The sequence below is a fragment of the Euprymna scolopes genome, chromosome 2 (genome assembly GCF_053919585.1).
Source record: "Euprymna scolopes isolate OS-2025 chromosome 2, ASM5391958v1, whole genome shotgun sequence".
Lineage (NCBI taxonomy): Eukaryota > Metazoa > Mollusca > Cephalopoda > Sepiida > Sepiolidae > Euprymna > Euprymna scolopes.
The window spans coordinates 31,001,832-31,006,831 of record NC_136483.1 but is presented as its reverse complement, the minus strand read 5'-3'; the positions used below and the strand labels follow the sequence as shown (position 1 = coordinate 31,006,831).

The 5,000-nt window shown below is 38.6% G+C and overlaps 17 non-coding genes across 17 annotated transcripts; all 17 read right to left on the bottom strand.

The window, feature by feature from the left end:
• Window positions 1-33: 33 nt before the first annotated feature.
• On the bottom strand, window positions 34-105 carry Trnap-ugg (transfer RNA proline (anticodon UGG)). Its single transcript has one exon. It is a non-coding gene; the product is annotated as a tRNA-Pro (tRNA).
• Window positions 106-711: 606 nt separating this feature from the next.
• On the bottom strand, window positions 712-783 carry Trnap-ugg (transfer RNA proline (anticodon UGG)). The gene has a single exon. It is a non-coding gene; the product is annotated as a tRNA-Pro (tRNA).
• A 154-nt stretch (window positions 784-937) lies between these two features.
• On the bottom strand, window positions 938-1,009 carry Trnap-ugg (transfer RNA proline (anticodon UGG)). The gene has a single exon. It is a non-coding gene; the product is annotated as a tRNA-Pro (tRNA).
• A 154-nt stretch (window positions 1,010-1,163) lies between these two features.
• Trnap-ugg (transfer RNA proline (anticodon UGG)) lies at window positions 1,164-1,235 on the bottom strand. Its single transcript has one exon. It is a non-coding gene; the product is annotated as a tRNA-Pro (tRNA).
• A 154-nt stretch (window positions 1,236-1,389) lies between these two features.
• On the bottom strand, window positions 1,390-1,461 carry Trnap-ugg (transfer RNA proline (anticodon UGG)). Its single transcript has one exon. It is a non-coding gene; the product is annotated as a tRNA-Pro (tRNA).
• A 380-nt stretch (window positions 1,462-1,841) lies between these two features.
• Trnap-ugg (transfer RNA proline (anticodon UGG)) lies at window positions 1,842-1,913 on the bottom strand. The gene has a single exon. It is a non-coding gene; the product is annotated as a tRNA-Pro (tRNA).
• A 154-nt stretch (window positions 1,914-2,067) lies between these two features.
• On the bottom strand, window positions 2,068-2,139 carry Trnap-ugg (transfer RNA proline (anticodon UGG)). The gene has a single exon. It is a non-coding gene; the product is annotated as a tRNA-Pro (tRNA).
• Window positions 2,140-2,293: 154 nt separating this feature from the next.
• On the bottom strand, window positions 2,294-2,365 carry Trnas-uga (transfer RNA serine (anticodon UGA)). Its single transcript has one exon. It is a non-coding gene; the product is annotated as a tRNA-Ser (tRNA).
• Window positions 2,366-2,518: 153 nt separating this feature from the next.
• On the bottom strand, window positions 2,519-2,590 carry Trnap-ugg (transfer RNA proline (anticodon UGG)). The gene has a single exon. It is a non-coding gene; the product is annotated as a tRNA-Pro (tRNA).
• Window positions 2,591-3,195: 605 nt separating this feature from the next.
• Window positions 3,196-3,267, bottom strand: Trnap-ugg (transfer RNA proline (anticodon UGG)). Its single transcript has one exon. It is a non-coding gene; the product is annotated as a tRNA-Pro (tRNA).
• A 154-nt stretch (window positions 3,268-3,421) lies between these two features.
• On the bottom strand, window positions 3,422-3,493 carry Trnas-uga (transfer RNA serine (anticodon UGA)). Its single transcript has one exon. It is a non-coding gene; the product is annotated as a tRNA-Ser (tRNA).
• Window positions 3,494-3,647: 154 nt separating this feature from the next.
• On the bottom strand, window positions 3,648-3,719 carry Trnap-ugg (transfer RNA proline (anticodon UGG)). The gene has a single exon. It is a non-coding gene; the product is annotated as a tRNA-Pro (tRNA).
• Window positions 3,720-3,873: 154 nt separating this feature from the next.
• Trnap-ugg (transfer RNA proline (anticodon UGG)) lies at window positions 3,874-3,945 on the bottom strand. The gene has a single exon. It is a non-coding gene; the product is annotated as a tRNA-Pro (tRNA).
• Window positions 3,946-4,099: 154 nt separating this feature from the next.
• On the bottom strand, window positions 4,100-4,171 carry Trnap-ugg (transfer RNA proline (anticodon UGG)). The gene has a single exon. It is a non-coding gene; the product is annotated as a tRNA-Pro (tRNA).
• A 154-nt stretch (window positions 4,172-4,325) lies between these two features.
• Trnap-ugg (transfer RNA proline (anticodon UGG)) lies at window positions 4,326-4,397 on the bottom strand. Its single transcript has one exon. It is a non-coding gene; the product is annotated as a tRNA-Pro (tRNA).
• Window positions 4,398-4,551: 154 nt separating this feature from the next.
• On the bottom strand, window positions 4,552-4,623 carry Trnap-ugg (transfer RNA proline (anticodon UGG)). The gene has a single exon. It is a non-coding gene; the product is annotated as a tRNA-Pro (tRNA).
• A 154-nt stretch (window positions 4,624-4,777) lies between these two features.
• On the bottom strand, window positions 4,778-4,849 carry Trnap-ugg (transfer RNA proline (anticodon UGG)). The gene has a single exon. It is a non-coding gene; the product is annotated as a tRNA-Pro (tRNA).
• Between the last annotated feature and the right edge of the window lie 151 nt (window positions 4,850-5,000).

The following is a 5,000-nucleotide window of genomic DNA, read 5'->3' as shown; positions in this document are numbered from 1 at the left end:
TTGCTACGATCATAATGAAAAATGTAAGACATCGGGCTCGTCCGGGACTTGAACCCGGGACCTCTCGCACCCAAAGCGAGAATCATACCCCTAGACCAACGAGCCAGACACAATACTTACTTCATAGAACAGATTGTCAATATACAATGAAGTAAGTCCATTTAATTCATGTAAAACAAGTCAATTAACAAAGTTTCTTTATAAATATCATCAAAAAGTATGGGGTTTGCTACGATCATAATGAAAAATGTAAGACATCGGGCTCGTCCGGGATTGTAACCCGGGAGCTCCCGCACCCAAAGCGAGAATCATACCCCTAGACCAACGAGCCAGACACAATACTTACTTCATAGCACAGATTGTTAATATACAGTGAAGTAAGTCCATTTAATTCATGTAAAACAAGCCAATTAACAAAGTTTCTTTATAAATATCATCCAAAAGTATAGGGTTTGCTACGATCATAATGAACAATGTAAGACATCGGGCTCGTCCGGGATTTGAACACGGGACCTCTCGCACCCAAAGCGAGAATCATACACCTAGACCAACGAGCCAGACACAATACTTACTTCATAGCACAGATTGTTAATATACAGTGAAGTAAGTCCATTTAATTCATGTAAAACAAGTCAATTAACAAAGTCTCTTTATAAATATCATCAAAAAGTATGGGGTTTGCTACGATCATAATGAAAAATGTAAGACATCGGGCTCGTCCGGGATTTGAACCCGGGACCTCTCGCACCCAAAGCGAGAATCATACCCCTAGACCAACGAGCCAGACGCAATACTTACTTCATAGAACAGAGTGTCAATATACAATGAGGTAAGTCCATTTTATTCATGTAAAACAAGTCAATTAACAAAGTTTCTTTATAAATATCATCAAAAAGTATGGGGTTTGCTACGATCATAATGAAAAATGTAAGACATCGGGCTCGTCCGGGATTTGAACCCGGGACCTCCCGCTCCCAAAGCGAGAATCATACCCCTAGACCAACGAGCCAGACACAATACTTACTTCATAGCACAGATTGTTAATATACAGTGAAGTAAGTCCATTTAATTCATGTAAAACATGTCAATTAACAAAGTCTCTTTATAAATATCATCAAAATGTATGGGGTTTGCTACGATCATAATGAAAAATGTAAGACATCGGGCTCGTCCGGGATTTGAACCCGGGACCTCTCGCACCCAAAGCGAGAATCATACCCCTAGACCAACGAGCCAGACACAATACTTACTTCATAGCACAGATTGTTAATATACAGTGAAGTAAGCCCATTTAATTCATGTAAAACAAGTCAATTAACAAAGTTTCTTTATAAATATCATCCAAAAGTATAGGGTTTGCTACGATCATAATGAAAAATGTAAGACATCGGGCTCGTCCGGGATTTGAACACGGGACCTCTCGCACCCAAAGCGAGAATCATACCCCTAGACCAACGAGCCAGACACAATACTTACTTCATAGCACAGATTGTTAATATACAGTGAAGTAAGTCCATTTAATTCATGTAAAACAAGTCAATTAACAAAGTCTCTTTATAAATATCATCAAAAAGTATGGGGTTTGCTACGATCATAATGAAAAATGTAAGACATCGGGCTCGTCTTGGACTTGAACCCGGGACCTCTCGCACCCAAAGCGAGAATCATACCCCTAGACCAACGAGCCAGACACAATACTTACTTCATAGCACAGATTGTTAATATACAGTGAAGTAAGCCCATTTAATTCATGTAAAACAAGTCAATTAACAAAGTTTCTTTATAAATATCATCAAAAAGTATAGGGTTTGCTACGATCATAATGAAAAATGTAAGACATCGGGCTCGTCCGGGATTTGAACCCGGGACCTCTCGCACCCAAAGCGAGAATCATACCCCTAGACCAACGAGCCGGACACAATACTTACTTCATAGCACAGATTGTTAATATACAGTGAAGTAAGTCCATTTAATTCATGTAAAACAAGTCAATTAACAAAGTTTCTTTATAAATATCATCAAAAAGTATGGGGTTTGCTACGATTATAATGAAAAATGTAAGACATCGGGCTCGTCCGGGATTTGAACCCGGGACCTCTCGCACCCAAAGCGAGAATCATACCCCTAGACCAACGAGCCAGACACAATACTTACTTCATAGCACAGATTGTTATTATACAGTGAAGTAAGTCCATTTAATTCATGTAAAACAAGTCAATTAACAAAGTCTCTTTATAAATATCATCAAAAAGCATGGGGTTTGCTACGATCATAATGAAAAATGTAAGACATCGGGCTCGTCCGGGATTTGAACCCGGGACCTCTCGCAATCAAAGCGAGAAGCATACCCCTAGACCAACGAGCCAGACACAATACTTACTTCATAGCACAGATTGTTAATATACAGTGAAATAAGTCCATTTAATGCATGTAAACAAGTCAATTAACAAAGTTTCTTTATAAATATCATCAAAAAGTATGGGGTTTGCTACGATCATAATGAAAAATGTAAGACATCGGGCTCGTCCGGGATTTGAACCCGGGACCTCTCGCACCCAAAGCGAGAATCATACCCCTAGACCAACGAGCCAGACACAATGCTTACTTCATAGAACAGATTGTCAATATACAATGAAGTAAGTCCATTTAATTCATGTAAAACAAGTCAATTAACAAAGTCTCTTTATAAATATCATCAAAAAGTATGGGGTTTGCTACGATCATAATGAAAAATGTAAGACATCGGGCTCGTCCGTGATTTGAACCCGGGACCTCTCGCACCCAAAGCGAGAATCATACCCCTAGACCAACGACTCAGACACAATACTTACTTCATAGCAAAGATTGTTAATATACAGTGAAGTAAGTCCATTTAATGCATGTAAAACAAGTCAATTAACAAAGTCTCTTTATAAATATCATCAAAAAGTATGGGGTTTGCTACGATCATAAGGAAAAATGTAAGACATCGGGCTCGTCCGGGATTTGAACCCGTGATCTCTCGACCCAAAGCGAGAATCATACCCCTAGACCAACGAGCCAGACACATTACTTACTTCATAGAACAGATTGTCAATATACAATGAAGTAAGTCCATTTAATTCAAGTAAAACAAGTCAATTAACAAAGTTTCTTTATAAATATCATCAAAAAGTATGGGGTTTGCTACGATCATAATGAAAAATGTAAGACATCGGGCTCGTCCGGGATTTGAACCCGGGACCTCCCGAACCCAAAGCGAGAATCATACCCCTAGACCAACGAGCCAGACACAATACTTACTTCGAAGCACAGATTGTTAATATACAGTGAAGTAAGTCCATTTAATTCATGTAAAACAAGTCAATTAACAAAGTCTCTTTATAAATATCATCAAAATGTATGGGGTTTGCTACGATCATAATGAAAAATGTAAGACATCGGGCTCGTCCGGGATTTGAACCCGGGACCTCTCGCACTCAAAGCGAGAATCATACCCCCAGACCAACGAGCCAGACACAATACTTACTTCATAGCACAGATTGTTAATATACAATGAAGTAAGTCCATTTAATTCATGTAAAACAAGTCAATTAACAAAGTTTCTTTATAAATATCATCCAAAAGTATAGGGTTTGCTACGATCATAATGAAAAATGTAAGACATCGGGCTCGTCCGGGATTTGAACACGGGACCTCTCGCACCCAAAGCGAGAATCATACCCCTAGACCAACGAGCCAGACACAATACTTACTTCATAGCACAGATTGTTAATATACAGTGAAGTAAGTCCATTTAATTCATGTAAAACAAGTCAATTAACAAAGTCTCTTTATAAATATCATCAAAAAGTATGGGGTTTGCTACGATCATAATGAAAAATGTAAGACATCGGGCTCGTCCGGGATTTGAACCCGGGACCTCTCGCACCCAAAGCGAGAATCATACCCCTAGACCAACGAGCCAGACACAATACTTACTTCATAGAACAGATTGTCAATATACAATGAGGTAAGTCCATTTTATTCATGTAAAACAAGTCAATTAACAAAGTTTCTTTATAAATATCATCAAAAAGTATGGGGTTTGCTACGATCATAATGAAAAATGTAAGACATCGGGCTCGTCCGGGATTGTAACCCGGGACCTCCCGCTCCCAAAGCGAGAATCATACCCCTAGACCAACGAGCCAGACACAATAATTACTTCATAGCACAGATTGTTAATATACAGTGAAGTAAGTCCATTTAATTCATGTAAACCAAGTCAATTAACAAAGTCTCTTTATAAATATCATCAAAAAGTATGGGGTTTCCTACGATCATAATGAAAAATGTAAGACATCGGGCTCGTCCGGGATTTGAACCCGGGACCTCTCGCACCCAAAGCGAGAATCATACCCCTAGACCAACGAGCCAGACACAATACTTACTTCATAGAACAGATTGTCAATATACAATGAGGTATGTCCATTTTATTCATGTAAAACAAGTCAATTAACAAAGTTTCTTTATAAATATCATCAAAAAGTATGGGGTTTGCTACGATCATAATGAAAAATGTAAGACATCGGGCTCGTCCGGGATTGTAACCCGGGACCTCCCGCTCCCAAAGCGAGAATCATACCCCTAGACCAACGAGCCAGACACAATAATTACTTCATAGCACAGATTGTTAATATACAGTGAAGTAAGTCCATTTAATTCATGTAAAACAAGTCAATTAACAAAGTCTCTTTATAAATATCATCAAAATGTATGGGGTTTGCTACGATCATAATGAAAAATGTAAGACATCGGGCTCGTCCGGGATTTGAACCCGGGACCTCTCGCACCCAAAGCGAGAATCATACCCCTAGACCAACGAGCCAGACACAATACTTACTTCATAGCACAGATTGTTAATATACAGTGAAGTAAGCCCATTTAATTCATGTAAAACAAGTCAATTAACAAAGTTTCTTTATAAATATCATCCAAAAGTATAGGGTTTGCTACGATCATAATGAAAAATGTAAGAC